This window comes from Ursus americanus, chromosome 19 (assembly GCF_024610735.1).
Source record: "Ursus americanus isolate L20-20 chromosome 19, mUrsAme1.1.p, whole genome shotgun sequence".
Taxonomy (NCBI): domain Eukaryota; kingdom Metazoa; phylum Chordata; class Mammalia; order Carnivora; family Ursidae; genus Ursus; species Ursus americanus.
In genome coordinates this window covers 20,730,134-20,747,603 of record NC_142145.1, presented here as the reverse complement: position 1 = coordinate 20,747,603, position 17,470 = coordinate 20,730,134, and positions in this window count along the sequence as shown.

Below are 17,470 nucleotides of genomic sequence, written 5' to 3'. Positions count from 1 at the left end.
AGAGAGGACAATCTTTTTCTTTGAATGTCTTTATTTCACATCAGAAAACCAATTTTAATGAATGCTTTCATATAAAAATGCCATTGTTCAGAGAACAAAGGTTTTTTTTTGTTTTTTTTTTAACTTTTTAATTTAAATTAAATTTAATTAACATAGACTGTATTACTAGTTTCAGAGGTAGAATTTAGTGTCATCAGTTGCTTATAATACCCAGTACTCATTACTTGAAGTGCCCTCCTTAATGTCCATCACCCAGTTACTTCATCTCTCCACCCACCTCCCCTCCAGCAACCCTCAGTTTGTTTCCTATAGTTAAGAGTCTCTTGTGGTTTGCCTCCCTCTCTGTTTTCATCTTCTTTTATTTTTCCTTCCTTTCCCCTATGTTTATCTGTTTTGTTTCTTAAATTCTACATAGGAGTAAAACCATATGGTATCTGTCTTTCTCTGACTGACTTATTTCACTTAGCATAATACCCTCCAGTTCTATCCATGTCATTGCAAACGGCAAGATTTCATTCTTTTTGTTGGCAGAGTAATATTCCATTATATATATACACCACATCTTCTCTATCCATTCATGTGTCGATGGACATCTGGGCTCTTTCCATAGTTTGGCTATTGTGGACATTGCTGTTATAACCATTGGGGTACAGGTGCCCCTTCAGATTACTATGTTTGTATCCTTTAGGTAAATACCTAGTAGTGAAATTGCTGGCTTGTAGGGTAGTTCTATTTTTAACTTTTTGAGGAACCTCCATACTGTTTTCCAGAGTGGCTGTACCAGTTTGCATTCCCACCAACAGTGCAAGATGGTTCCCCTTTCTCCATATCCTCGCCAACATTTGTTTCTTGAGTTGTTAATTTTAACCATTCTGACTGCTGTGAGGTGATATCTCATTGTGTTATCTCATTGTGGTTTTGACATGTATTTCCCTGATGCCAAGTGATATTGAGCATTTTTTCATGTGTCTGTTGGCCATTTGTTGGTCTTTGTTAACCTGATTTTGGAAGTGGAATTTCTTCTGTATTTGTGCTGCATTCCAATGGTCACCAGACCAACCCTGGTGAAATGTGGCAGGGAACTCCACAAGGATGTGAACACCATGCAGTGGGACTCAATCGGAGGCATCTCAGATACTGGCTGTAACATGTACTCACTACCAAGAGCCAGAACTAGATCATGAACCCAGGCAGTCTGACCCCAGTGCTTGGGCTCTTTACCACAATGTTGAGAATAACTACAGAACACACATTTGTGAACATTCATATATTTCCTAAGGGGAGTATGAGAATATTGGTGGAGTTCATGGATATTCCATGGCAAGCACTTGTCAAAGAACACCTGAAAATGTGAAGGAGAGGAAAATATTTATCAAGGCCAATAGACACTAAATTTCCAAAGAGTCCAGATGATATATAGGTCATTGCAGAAATGACGTGGTAAGGAGAAGCAGAATGAGAAAATGTTTCACTTAAATTCTCTCACTTCAAAATATTATCTTTACTTCTATTTTTCTACCTCTCTTCTTCAACACATCTCTCGACTCTGTCAAGTGCCATATTGAGAAATACCTACAGAGGGATTTATTTCTTGAAATTGTAGCTTAAAAAAAATCTCTACTTTAGATTTCCTATCGGTTGCATTTCATGCCAACATTTTTAAGAATGTTGTAAAAGCTTTCAAATAACAATATGCTCTGTTCAAAGAGCTAAGTAATTTGGTGAGGGAATTTCTACTTGAAAAATCTTTGTGCATCAGTGTGAGATATAAATTCAATTGTCAGCAAGCTGTGTCAGAGCAGATTTCTTGTCATATTGGGCCACAGAGCAGAGATTTATTGAAAATTCTTGATCAAATCGGTTTCTGAGTTGTTTTACATAAACATAGCAGTGCAGTGAATGCTTTGAACTGTAGTGTGAGGGAGAGAGATAGAGAGAATGTGCGTGTGTGTGTGTGTTTGTGTGTGTGTGTGTGTGTGTATTTCTGGCTCTCAACCCTGACATGTAGGAGAAAAATACCAAACGGCATTTCAATACACAGAGTTGTATCCAACTTACTTTAGAATGATTATTTCTGCAACAGCTATCTTCTAAGTAGGTGTAGACTTCCGTGCCCTTTTAGAAATGAATCATGAATCAAAATACTTCAAAACCAAAGCTTTGGAAGACAGACTATTCTATTTCATGCCACGGAATAGAACAATGGGAATTGTTGAGATGCAGAAACATACAATAGATTTATTATTTTTTAAAGAACTTTTATTATTTGCGAGCCATTTGTACCCAGGTCAGTAGTGAAAATGCAAAACTTAGAAAGGAAAATTCCTTTCTTCAGTAATGAAAGACTTGGAGCTGGAATATAAATTTAGTCTCTTGGGTTCTCTTAGTTCTCTGATTTTATATTCCGTGGCTTACCAAATTATTTTATGTTTCTCCATTCACGTTTATTCAGCTCCAACCAGGAGATATTTATGAAATTCTTTTTCTAAATGTATTATAAAATATTGGTTAAGTTCGCATAATAATATTGATAAGGAAATGTGTGCAATTTGTGGAGTGGGTGCCTTCTATAGCTAAGGGAAACTATCATTGTCACATTTATTCATGGGTAAAAATTGTCAACACAGAGACAGCTTTACAATCTGGCAATCAACATTAATGACTATGCAGTGATCCCATATGATCAGTAAGATGGGTGAAATCATTAAACTGACTGCCTGGAGACTGGGTTTAAATTTCCCAAATATAGACATTATATTATTGTGTGGCTCTTATTTACAAATGTATTTAAGTCCATTATTATTACTATTATTACTATAGTAACTGTACACCCCAGGAAACTAAAAAACACATCAAACCACTTAAATAGTCTCCAGTGGGTTAAATGACAGATTTCTAAATATTACTTCTAGAAAATCCTTCTTATTAACTCACTTGAAAAATATGAAGTATCTCTAGGACTGCACTGTGAGAGATGCAAAGACTACAAAATTATAACCTCTTTCTTTAAGGAACTTATAATCATTTTAGCTGCTATCTGGCTTGAATCTCTGATTCTTTTTTTAATTTTCCCTGTCACCTTTTTTCTTTTCCTTTTTCTGAAGTCTGTTCATGTGTTTATCTACAATTTACTCTTTATAAAATATCTTTATAAGACATTGTGCTATATACCACTTATTCTCAAATTTTCATTCAATTCTTCCCAAAAATAATTTAGAAAACTTTGTGGCACCTGAAACATTTTGAATTTAACATTTAAAACAGTGTTATAAATATCTGTGAAGGATATCATTTCTTTGGTATACCACTCTCTTAAATAAATCGAAATGCATAGATACACCATAGCAATTTGATATCCACCATCATCTATTTACAAAATACATGAGGAACCTTCTCTTTAACAGAGAAAAACTTAACACATGTTTCTCCTTGAACTAGTACCTACAATTCACTCTCCCAACAGAATAATATACAAATGTCACCTGTCTTTATGCCTTTTCTTGATCATCTATCTTATTTCTTTGCAATATAATATTTTCGTAAACTGAAATTATTTGTTTATTGTTATAAACTTATTTTGAGCATAAGTTTAGGTTTAACCGCTGGGGTTTTTTCTTCGGGGTTGAGTTAACATTACAATTAGTATTTCTGTGCAATTGTGTATAAAGTAAGATTTTATTAGAATTCTATCACTTAATGACATAAATGAGGCTTTTCTGTACAGTTATTGCATACATCTGTGGGTAAATGTTACTTTTTGCATAAATTCTATTCCAGTGTTTTATTTATCTAAACACTGAGAAACTTTGTTTGCATATATATGTGTGGGTGAATGTTACAACAATGAGATTTTTATAGCAGTCACTCATGATTTGAACTTCCAAATTACGTGCCCAGATCACACTGTGAACTCTCACCTGAAGTTATTTTTTATAGTATTTCAACTAACTAGATATTGTCTTCCAATTATGCTGGAAGTAAAAATTTTAGAAACTGCCTTTCAAAAGTATTTGTTACTCATTCAAGTTATTTGCTTTCTCATTTTTAAGAGATATACCCATGAAAAACTTTACCAAGATTTACAGGGTAATTATAAAATACATCTGCAAATTTTTTCCACTAAGGAGTATTTCATATAATACGGTGTGTTATGACAGGATTGGAAGCATTGAAATATCATTTACGATATACTGTTGTCAATGTAATTTTTTGAAAAATGTTTTTGTTCTATTAAAATCTATGTAGTTTGTATTCATTACACGGAAAACACCATCGTTTAACTTACTTAAATGAGTTAGTCCTTATTGTGAAACCAATAGTTTTTTTAAATTTTTCAATTCAAATAAACATGTTAATATACATTTCAAGGAATATTATAAATACACTGAAAAATAAATTCCAGATTGCAATTTCAAAAGCTATTTTACTAGAAGCAGCCCTTTTGATTTAAAGTGTTGGATATTCAATGTAATGGATCTGCATTTTAAGTTAGAAAAAAAAATTTCAAATCCACATGTGTTTCTAACTAATTTAAAATAATGTTAGAAGGGGGAATGAACCATGAGAGACTATGGACTCTGGGAAACAAACTGAGGGCTTTAGAGGGAAGGTGGGTGGGGGATCGGGATAGGCTGGCGATGGGTAGTAAGGAGGGCACGTATTGCATGGTGCACTGGGTGTTATACACAAGTAATGAATCATGGAACTTCACATCGAAAACTTGGAATGTACTGTATGGTGATTAACATAACATAATAAAAAATTTTATTAAAAAGTAAAATAAAATAAAATAAAATAATGTAATATAATCTGTATCCATGATCATGAAGTTACTTACGTAAGAGGAATATGATAAAAAGAAAGGTTTTCCTTTGGTAAATGTGCATGCTCATGCATGTTAAACTCCAGTGATTGGCATTAGAGTGTAATTAAATAAAAATAATGCATATAATAGAACTAACTGTATTGATGTAATAGACAGAAATAAACTGCTGAAGATCATTCTAGTAGCTAGTTTAAATTGTATTTTTGTTAATAAGAGGGAATACTAAACATTTTGTAAGTTGAAGATCGACTACAATTAGAATAAATATTTTATAATGTGACATGATTTAATAGATATTGAATAATGGAATTGAATAATGCTCAATACACCTAGGAAATATTATGTAAGACATTGATCTGTGGGTTTACGCCAGTACTACTAAAAAATGATTGGTATTCCCTGACATTTAGTTATATTTAAATTAATGTGTCACTAAACTGTACTGTTTTGCTGTGCGAAGGCATTTTCTTTCCATTTAAATAAAAATCCTAAGTATGATTTTTGAGACCATACCTTGCTTTTCTGTCTCCAAGCTATCTCTCAAGAGCATTACATTCCTGCACAGAATGAACAGAAAATTTCTATTTCTGTAGCTCACTTTACACAACGTATTCAGTTTCTAAACAACCCCAAAATTTCTAACGCCACAGTTCTTGCTTGGGAGAAAGAAAAAGGCAAAAACAAAACAAAACAAAACACAACAAAACAAAAACCGGAGAGCCTTAGCATGGCTTTATGCTGGCTTGATTCATTGTTTCTTTCTTTGAAACTGTGGGAAGTTTGAAATCTCAGGGTAATGCTCTGTAGTAAGGTGCTGGAGGAGGGAGCTATCTCTTTTAGAGTAAGAAAGAGACTTTGTGGAAAGAGGCAAGTAAAGGAACCTACAGGATACTATGAAGAGTATGCATGGGTTTGAAGATGTGAAAATTTAGCCCTTTCCTTTTTTGTTTGTTAGGTGGCTACCTAAGATAAATAATAATAATAGCAACATCTTTGTTTTTGCAGCTGTCGTGAGTGCCATCCCTGTGCCAACCCTGGAAAGTGCCCAGTACCCAGGAATCCTTCCATCTCCCACGTGTGGATACCCCCACCCGCAGTTTACCCTCCGGCCTGTGCCATTCCCCACACTGTCTGTGGACCGAGGTTTCGGAGCAGGAAAAAGTCAGTGTAATGCATTTCCCTTTCTTTTTACTAAGAACAAATGAATAATAACCAAGGAGGTTGTGTTAAATGTATAGCATTTAGATGCTCTCATTCCTTGGAAAAACTGGTTTATGTCTGCCCTGGCTCACAATCAGAGGACTGATTCTCTGAGTCTTTCCAAAGCACATTCTGCAGACAATATGGGAAGCTGTGGGGAAACAAAGGTTAACTGGTTCAGTAAAGCAATGATGTGATGGGTGCTTGAAATTAATATGTTATGTCAACTAGGAAATGAATAATCAAGTGACTGTTCTCCAACATATTCTTGTGTAAGTGTCTATTGGTTATATTTAAAGGTGTCTCATTGATTCCTGGTGAGCCAGTAGTTAAATGAATGCTTTAGCTTTCTTTAGTTAAACCAATTAAGCAATATCTTTTGATTTTTAAGTAATAATTGTTGGAGAAAAAGATTTCCAAAGGAGGATTTCATTTGTTTTTGTTCATTTATTTATTTTTCCAATTTTAATGAGATATAGTTGACATACAACATTGTGTAAATTTAAGATTTACAGTGTGTTGATTTGATACACTACGTATTACAAAATGATTACCACCATAAAATTAGTCAATACCCCCCTCATGTCACATAATTGCCATTTCTTTTTTTTTTGTGGTGAGAATGTTTTAAATCTACTTTCTTAGCAACTTTCAAGTAGATAATACTGTATTATTAGCTATAATCACTATGCTGTACATTAGATGCCCAGAACTTAATCATCTCATACTGGAAGTTTGTACTCTTAAACCAACATCTCTTTTTTCCCTCTACCTCAGACCCTGGTAACCACAATCCTGGTCTCTATTTTTATGAGTTTGTCTTTTTTAGATTCTACATATAAGGGATATCCTATAGTATCTGTCTTTGTGTTCCTGACTTATTTCACTTAGCATAATGCCCTCAAGGTCCATCCATATTGCTGCCAACAGCAAGGTGTCCTTCTTTCTCATAGCTGAATAATACTCCATTGTATATATATCACATCTTCTTTAACCGTCTATCCATTGATGGATGCTTAGCTTGTTTCCATATCTTGGCTATTGTGAATAATGCTACAGTGAGCACGAGACTGTGTATATGTCTTTAAGATCCCGTTTTCACTTCCTTTGGTTATACACCCAGAAGTGAGATTGCTGGATTATATAGTAGTTCTATTTTTAATTTTTTTAGGAATCTTCATACTGTTTTCCATAGTAGCTGCACCAATTGCCATTTTTGGCAACAGTGCACAAGGGTTCTCTTTTGTCCACATTCTTGCAAACATTTCTCTCTTGTCTTTTTGATGATAGCCATTCCAACAGATATGAAGAGATATCCCATTGTAATTTTGATTTGCATTTCCCTGGTAATTAGTAAGGTCAAATACCTTTTCCACATATTTGCTGACTGTCTGTATGTATTCTTTGGAAAAATGTATATTCAGTTCTTCTGCACATTTTTAATCGAATTTTTTTTTTGCTAATGTATGAATGTGTTACATATTTTGGATATTAACCCCTTATCAGATATGTGGTTGGCAAATATTTCCTCGCATTCTGTAAACTGCTTTTCATTTTGTTAATAGTTTTCTTTTAGCTGTACAGAAGCTTTTTAATTTGATATAATCCCATTTGTTTATTTTTGCTTTTGTTGCCTTTGTTTTTTGGTGTCAAATCCAGAAAGTCATTGCTAAAACCAATGTCAAGCCCCCTATGTTTTCTTCTAGGAGTTTTACAGTTTCAGGTCTTAAGTTCAAGTCTTTAATCCATTTGAGTTCATTTTTGTTTGCAACATAAGGAATCCAGTTTCATTCTTTTGCAAGAGGTAATTCAATCTTCTCAATGCCATTTATTAAAGAGACCGTTACCCCCACCTCCTGTATATTTTTGGCTCTTTGGCATAAACTAATTGACCATGTATACATGGGTTTATTTCCAGGCTCTCCATTCTGTTCTATTGGTCTGTGTGCCTGTTTTTATGCCATACCATACTGTTTGACCATTACAGCTTTGTAATATAGTTTGAAATCTGGAAATGTGATGCCTCCAGCTTGCTTTTCTTTCTCAATATTGGTTTGGCTATTTAGGGTCTTTTCTGGGTTCATACCAATTTTGGGATTGTTTGTTCTATTTCCGTGAAAAATGCCATTGGAATTTTGATAGGAATTGCATTGACTCTGTTTATCACTTTGGGTAGTATGGACATTTTAACAGTATTAATTCTTTCAAACCATGAGCATGGACCATCTTTCCTTTTATTTATGTCTTATTCCATTTCTTTCATTGACGTCTTATAGTTTTTAGTGTAAAGATCTTTTACCTCCTTGGTTAAATTTATTCCCAAGCGTTTTATTCTTTTTGACACAATCGTAAATGAGATTGTTTTCTTAATTTCTCTTTCTGATAGTTCATTGGTAGCATATATAAGTGTAACTGATTTTTGTGTATCAATTGTATATCCTGAAAGTAATATCTCATTTGTTTTAAGGAGAGTAGGTATAGAGAGAGACTCTCAATCTGTTATATACACCCTGGTGGTTTCTCCTATGCCATTTGACTTTTTTTTTCTTCAAGCACAGCATTTTAAAATCGATTTTATGGCTTTCTTCTCTTAGTTAGGAACAGGTGACTCAGCAGCTCATGTAAGATAGGATGTTTTGTAATAGATAAGATGATAACAGCAATAAAATATATTTGTGAGATAAGCTATATTTTTTCCAACCCAACAGGGACAGCTCTAAGAAATCATAAATCGTCTGGATGTAGCAAGGTTAGAATTAAAAGGCACCAAAAATCTGCCAAGAGAGAATTAGATTTATTTTCCCTATTCTCACTACACATCATGTCTACAGAATAGAGTTGTGTGCAGAAACTCAAGGAAAAATAGTTCCCCAAACCATATTGGAGAGAATTAAATGAGAAAGATATGGGAAGTCCAAAAACCAGAAATTTTCAAATCTCAGGACAACTAGGAAGGTGATTCCAGTCAAAGAATTCAGAACCTACGGTCCCTTCTTCAGCTTCTGAAATGAACTTTCCCCAACAGAAAAGAAAGGATTATAGTTTTTGCTTAGTGTTTGCCTCATCGGATCACTGTCTACTATTTTCTGATTTCATTTATATTCTCTGACTTTAAAAGTGTGAGAGAATGTGTACAATGACCTTTCTCTCTTCACTACACAAGACCAAGTCCAGCCAAAGTTCACTATGTTTTTTTAAGGAAATTAACTATTTTATTTTATTCATGATGTATTCCTGTCATTTCTTTTTCTCTTTTAAAGGCATGGTCTCCTTCTGAGAACTCAGCATCCCATTTACTCTTCTCTTTTCCTCTTGATTTGGGGCAACATTCAAACCTGTCTCATTGAATCATAGGCATAATCATTCCAAAAGTTAAGTTTCAATGAAAAAGAAAATAATAAATGAGCTAGCATAATTTTCTTTTCCTTTCCCCGTTGGCTGAAATCAGTTATTGGAGAAGCTCGGTACCATGGGATGGAGAAGAATATGAACTAGAGAATTCACATGGGGAAGGGCAGGAAGGGTGAGTTGTGAACAAATAATACAGTTTATCACAGATTACCATTCACCATCAGGACTTTGTGTGAGTCACGGTTCTCATCTCAGATTCTTCTACCGTGGATGTATTTATTTCTTAGGCTGCCATCATAAGGTACCATAAAATGATGGTGGTTTAAAATGACAGGGATTTATTCTCTCATAGTTCTGGAGACAAGAACTCCAAAATCAAGGTGTTGTCAGGGTTATGTTCCCCCCAAAGTCTCTGGAGTGGATCCATTTTTACCTCCTCCCTTGGCTGTGGCAGCATAACTCCCAATATCTGCCTCCTTCCCATGGCCGTCCTCCCTCTGCCTGAAGAGGTCTTATAGACCCAGACCTCTAAGGACATATTTGGGGGCCAGAGAGCAAACTTTTATGAAGAGAATTGTGTCTCCCAAAAAGATATGTTGAGGTTCTAACCTCTAATACCTGTGAATGCAGCTTATTTAGAAATAGCATCTTTTCCTCTGTTACCAAGTTAAGGTGAGTTCATGCTGAGTGGGTCCTAATCCAATCTGTCTTGTATCCCTAGAAGAGAGGAGACTCAGACACACAGGGAGAAGATGGCCATGTGACAACAGAGGCAGAGATTGGAGTGATGCATGCACAAGCCAAAGAACCATAAATGAACTAGGATAAAATGTGTTTTTATTTGTGGTTAAATAATTTGTTTATATCTGTGGTCAGAGTCTCATGTACCACTCTGGTACAGGACTTTGATAGAAGAGCAAGCCGTGTATATGTGGGGACAGAGGGTACACCGGAAATCTCTGTACCTTCCACTCAGTTTTTCAGTGAACCTAAAACTGCTCTATTAGAAATAAATAAATGAATGAATGAATAAGTAAAGAAATAAATGAATGAAAGAAAAATGTAGCCTCTTTAGTAATGCTAAAAATTTTGTTGACTTATTTAAAGGTAAGGATTATTAAATAAGGGTAGTTATATAACTATAATAGATAATGTAAACATAAAATATATAATGCAACTGTTATATAAAGTTATATATATAAGGGATTCCTACAGAGTGCTTAGCTTAATTTTTGAATTTGATCTAAAATCAAAAGGCATGGACATACTACTCCTGGCCAAAACGTCACAGCTTTTTTAAAATATATATTCAGTCATACATCAGGCCATTTTTGAGCAAAAGGAATGTGCAGTGCAAAAGAAATAGGCACAAATATGTGTTTCCACGTGATGGCTTAGAAAAGGAAAAGAAATAAGCACCCTCTTTTCTAGAAAACCAAATATTCTCTAAATCACTGTCAGAAACAGTTAACTTCCAGCCATTCAGTATCGGTTTCTAAATGCCTTGGAGACCACTAAACATCCCTGTTCTTTCCCAAGCAGAAAACATTTCATGACTCTGGCTGGAGATGTCTTATTAGTCACCTTGAGAAACAACGAAAGTCACACATAGGAAAAGAAAAATCTGTGCCAAGTGTGGAGACTCTCCTTCCTCCAAAGTTATCTGAAAGACCTTTGAGTTGTGCAAGAAATGAATCACTAAAACTCTGCTCCCGAAGAGCTGCTCCTTCCTGAAAGTCACAAATAAAGCTGGATTTCTCTCCTACCATAAGAAAAAGAAAGATCTAGGATATTGTACATTTGCATTACGCACATTCGGTGATCCACTGATAAAGATTTATATAGTTCTGATGGACAAATACCTCCCCTTCCTAATAATAAACTGTAGTTTGGGTCTTAGCCTCAATAGGCAAACTGTCCCTGGGGAACAAGAAACAGTGCCATCTTTTGAAAACTTCAACCAATGGATAGTCTTGAGGCCCCATTTCTACAAGTCACTAAAAACTTGGTACCCCCATTTTCTTATCCTTGAAACAGGTAGATACCAGAGGTTCGATGATTTTTACCATTCCTTTCGGTTTGGGTATTGTCTTAGTTAGTGAGAAGGCTGGTCAACCTCACCCATGTTATTTTTCTGTGCCAGCTCTCCCCCAACTTGGAACTCAAATAATAAATCAAATAAATACATAAAACAGATAATGACTTGACCTAGATAGAATCACGGGCACAGTGGAGTTACTGAATTTCTCTCTAGGGTCTGTGCAGAAGTTCACGCTGTCAGGAGCGGGGGCTACTTGGGAATATTGCACACTTGTTTGTTCTGAGATTAAGGAGTGAATTGGGTTCCTTAAGTGTTCATGTCTCAAAGTCTTTGCACAGAGTTACTGGCATGTTATATTTCTTTCAAATACTACAATTTGAGATAGAAGAAAAACCTCATTTCCGTTTTTACAATATTTTTGCCAGTTATTCTGTACCAATTATGTATGTGTTGACATTAATTATTATAAAGTGCCTTGAAATTGGACTCTGCTGTGTAATTGTACGCTATTTGTACAATGGATTCCCACTATTTCATCATTTGAAAACGAGTGCCTTGCCAGCACTTGCTTGATTCTCCCTTTACTTTCTGAATTGCAGGAAGGCTGTGCTTCATGGGCAAAGGGAGGTTTTCTTTGCTTTCCAAGCTCTGAAATACCATGTCACTGAGCCAGTTCACTTCACATAGGTGTCCTCATCTGACATGAGGGCTTTGCTCTGGTGGAGCCATGGCTATTGCATCTAAAAGCTTTTGACTGCCTCAAATGTCAACCAGTTCTGAAAAGCATTTCTTGTGCTCCACAGAAAATATAAGAATTATGAATTGACTATGGAAAATATGTAGCTTGTCCATTGTATTAGATATTAAGCAAACTTGCCATTTTTGAACAAAACAGAACTAGTCCTTTATGGATTAGCGACGTTCAGTCTCCGCATTCACACCTAGCATGTTAGATTAGGCACGTCTCTTCCATCATGTGTGGTACTAAGGATTGATTTTGCCAAAGAGCTGGTCCATCTGTGTGGAGCTACCATTACTTCGCTCAGGTATGTTCCCAGTGGGAACCATTGTGACCACCTGAAGACCCGGGGATGGAGGACTGGACATGAGGAGAATTTGTGTTTATAGAGATGCCAGTGAGCAGTGCCATTAAAGAGAATAGGAATGGGAGTGACCCCCAAACATTGTGTGATGTCATCAAAATTCCTGTGAAGCCTGAGGTTCTTGAGAAACTAAATTTTAGAAAACTAAAAGAGTGCATGTCAATTTTATTAAGCCTAATGTCACAGTAATATCTTAACATAAATCTTTTTCATTTCAAAAATATGGAAGAAATAGAGAAGGAAAATATGAAGGAAGGAATAAAGAAGCACATCACACAATATATCATTATTTCTTTAATGGCTAAAGCAGTTTTTAAAATATGATATGGTGGGGCGCCTGGGTGGCACAGCGGTTAAGCGTCTGCCTTCGGCTCAGGGCGTGATCCCGGCGTTATGGGATCGAGCCCCACATCAGGCTCCTCTGCTATGAGCCTGCTTCTTCCTCTCCCACTCCTCCTGCTTGTGCCCTCTCTCACTGGTTGTCTCTATCTCTGTCGAATAAATAAATAAAATCTTTAAAAAAAATAAAAAATAAAATACAATATGGATTTATTACAATCCACCTTCAATAGAATTACTGAAGGCAGATTCCTATGGAAAACTGTGAAATTTCTTTACCTTGGAAGATATTTTTAATACGGTGGTATGGATCTGTAATAAAAACTGGCCCATTGGTAATGAAGAGGGACCAAGATATAGGTTCCTACAGCCTCTTCTCTCTGATCTAGAGCTAAGAGATACTGGGTTTTTATTTGGATATTGACAATTGGTCATTTTCTGTTTTAGATTAAATATGAGTCCAGAGTAAAACCAGGATAATTTTCTTTTCTTATAAAACTGTACTGTCAACCATCTCATTATGCAGTCTTTAAAGTTTTTGTTTGTTTATGTGTTTGTTTGTAATCTCTGCGCCCAACATGGGGCTCAGACTCAATGATCCTGAGATCAAGAGTTGCATGTTCCTCGACTGACCCAGCCAGGCCCCACCCTCTCCTTTATATTCTTACAAGCAATTTGGCTCCTTATAAACACCTACCTGAAGCCCCCATCCCTTTTCCCTTATCTGAGAACCTAGATCACCAAGGATGTGCCTTAACGTTTTCCTTGCAGCCCCACCTTTTAATGCTGATATTTTCATGCATGTGCCCCTTCCCTCCATGATAGGACTTCCTAGCTTAGAGACAAGGCACTTCTGGAAACTCCTCTTGCCAGGGTTCTATCCAGTTTGCTGTCTTGATTATATTTTCTTTGTTTGAAGAAATCTTTTATCAAGTGTTTGCCTGTTGACTAGCTCTGGTGGCTAGGTGGCTATATCCTGTCCTCAGCCAACCCTATGTCTCCCCTGCCTCTATCTTTGAATGGGGTAAGCCCAGAGGCTTCTTAGTGACCCAGAGGATCTCTAACCCTTTCTGAATATAGAAAAATGAGACTTAATATCAAATACCCTCTGAAGGCACATTTCACTTCTGCATATCTTTAATATAATGTTTTGATCTCTGGTATCTTTAATCTCTACTCCCCTCGGCATTATCAAATTTTCTTTCTAGCTCCTCTGCCCTTTGCTGACCTCACTGAGCCTCCCAGAGAGTTGTCTCAAAATTATCTCACAAACTAATTATCTCAAAATATTTCCTGGTTAAAAATTCTCTTTCAAAAGTGAGATAGTATCTTCTTCCACTGCATTTTTTCCACTTACCCAATAGAACAAAAATAAATCATCAGAAATACCTTATTTCATCAACACTTATACCTCCAATGCAGCTCTTTGCATTTGCAGTTTCACCTGGACCTGTTGATTTTGAATACGAATGATAAAGTCAAGTCACAGTGTTCTTATCATAAGAAACTGGCTTGCCAATATTTTAGTCCCACTCAACTGTGTTCTCTGGAAAAGAAGTGTGTTTCTGTAGACAGAGCTGTCCAAATGCCCAAAGGCAGTCACAAACCACTATGGGAAACCTCTTCAACTACAGTAATCTGCCTGAAAATCACAAGGTTTGCAACCAAAGAGGAAAAATGACAATTCTGTATTCAGGCAACTTGTTCCAGCAAAGTCATCTCTCATCTAACTTTTGAGCTGGATGTGCTTCTTTTTAGTTATGGAAGACAATGATAGTGGCTATTATTTGTATCATTTTATTAGCAATGCCTTGAACACCTGGTAACTCTGATTTGTTTGACAGTTGACATGGCATGTTTAAATCGCAGAAAAAAATGGCATATTGGCTAGTAGATAATAATGCAGCTGTAGCTGGGTTTAGGATATTGAATTTCACTGGCATTGCTACTTATGAAAGGAGAAATAACTCTTTTTTTCTTGCTTCATCACTTATGATTACAGGGCCCTGCCAGTTCAAGCAATAGAGTCAATGCTGTATATATTTTACTATTCTTCCTGCAAGAGAGATCCCTGTCTTGCTGGATCTGTTTCCACTGTTTAAAGGGGACGTGCTATTATTTCCCAGAAATATATGAAGGAAGAGAAGGAGAATGTTCATAACTTGAAGAGGAGATTGGCCTGATTCTGACATATTTCTCTAAACGCATCCAGAGGCCCTGCCGCTGATTTAGGGAAAGCAAGCTTTGTCCTGGAATAATGAATGGCTTTTCTTGTCTCCATTGCAGCGGTGGTGAGTGAAGGACCAGCCCCCCAACAGCTGCCCATGTTGCCCCCAGCACAGCCTGAGCATCCCAGCAATGAGGAGGCACCAAGCAGAACCATCCCCACGGCCTGTGTTCGACCAACTCACCCACTCCGCAGCTTTGCTAACCCCTTGCTACCTCCACCAATGAGTGCAATAGAACCGAAAGTCCCTTACACACCACTCTTGTCTCAGCCAGGTAAATGCCCATTTGTTCACATTTAAAATAGTTGTTATCCTCCGTGCCTCTCCTTAAGTGCGTGAGGGTTCCTGAGGAAGAGGGATGCAATCTATCTGTTCATTGGTGGCATGCCCAGCGTGCTCCTGTCTGGTACTGATGTTTGTAAGTATCTGCCTTGGCAAGCAACTGGCTGCTTATACGTGCCTTTCATGCCTTTGGAAAGTCATTCATTGATCCTGAACACTGCTGGAAAAGTTCCTGGTTCGTTAGTCTGCCACATGGATCCTAGAATTTAAGGTTAGGCACTAAGCCTAGAGGTAAAGGTACAAAAGCCTGAAAAAAACACTTTTTAGAGATATGCGCGTAATCCTGTAATTCTGCGTTGAGCCTTTCAATGGTCATCTTCCAGAGGTAATTCTTACTTAGGAGTTCCAGGGCAAGGAAGGAGTGTCAAGACTGAGGTAGAGACCAACTTCCTAATTTTAGAAATGACAAAAACTTAGGAAGTAACATCATATGGTAACTGTGATATTGTGATTTATGAGAAATATATATTTGATCATTCGGATGACCAAAATATAGTTCTCATTTATGTTAGGTCTTCCTCCACAGTTTCTGGGTACTCTGGAGCTCACAGCTGCCAAACCCTTAGGATTTCCTTAGTGATAAGGGAATAAAGGTATCTTTAGTTATGTTAATGAATGTGACTTTTGGTGGGTTTTGTTTGTTTGTTTGCTTATGAATATGACTTTTGGAAGACACCCTCAACGATGGGGGTTGGTTGCCAGAAAGACCAACCACATGATTAGAAAGTTGGAACTTTCGGGGCGCCTGGGTGGCGCAGTCGTTAAGCATCTGCCTTCAGCTCAGGGCGTGATCCCAGCGTTCTGGGATCGAGCCCCGCATCAGGCTCCCCCACTGGGAGCCTGCTTCTTCCTCTCCCACTCCCCCTGCTTTTGTTCCCTCTCTCGCAGGCTGTCTCTCTCTCTCTGTCAAATGAATAAATAAAATCTTTAAAAAAAAAAAAAAGTTGGAACTTTCAGTCCCACTCTCAACCTCCTGGGAGGGGAGAGGGGCCGGAGGTGGAATCTACCCATGCCCAGTGACTTAGTCAAGCATGACTATGCAATGAAGTTCTATAAAAATCTAAGAGGAGAGGGTTTGGAGGGCTTCCAGGTTGGTTTACATGCAGAGATTCGGGAAGAATGATGTGACTAGAGAGGGGATGGAAACTCCATGCCCTTTCTCCAGACCTCGCTCTATGTATCTCTTCATCTGGCTGTTGATTCATATCCTTTATCATAGCCTTTAATACTGGCAAACATGTTTCCCTGAGTTCTGTGAGCCACTCTAGCAAATTAATTGAACCTGAGGGGAAGGTCCTTGGAACTGCCAGTCTGTAGCCAGTAGGTCAAAAGCACAGCTAGCAGCCTGGAGCTTGCGAGTAGCACCTGTAGTCGGGGGTGGGAGGCAGGTTTGTATGGCTGAATCCTTACCCTGTGGAATCTGATACTATTTCCAGGTAGAATGTCAGAATTGAGTTGAATTCTTAGACACCCTGCTGGTGTCTGAGAATTGGTTGGTGTTGGTGGGGGAACCCCCTACCTCCAACATTGGAATTCGGAACACTAACCTTAAAGAATGCCTTTCTAAGAAGATCAGTTGGCAGTGATGAGAAGCAGGGTCCCCTATTCCCAATGCAGTGTTCATTTTATCACCTCAGTTGGTATCCAGTGGTGTTAATCCAGAGTTCGTCTTTGTTTCTGTTAGGGATTAGGGGGGAGAAGGGAGGGCAGAGAGGGAGAGAAGAAGAGGAAGGAGAAGGAGGAGAAAGAGAAGAAGAAAGAGGAAGAGCAACAGATAGGTTAAAAGATAGGCCAATAGATAGATAAGTAGAGACATAAAGACCTATGTAGTGCTTAAAATTATTTGAACTATTAGAATAATTCTTAACAGCCCCAATACATCAAACATAGGATAGCAAAGTTCAGTGGTCCCAAGTAAATAGGGGTGGATAGACACAGCTGGATTGGCCAATCTGCCATTCGGCAAGTAAGTGTAAGTTTCTGTTACTCAGATCCATACCCACAGCAACTGTAGCCACTGCATTAGTTTATAAGGTTTACG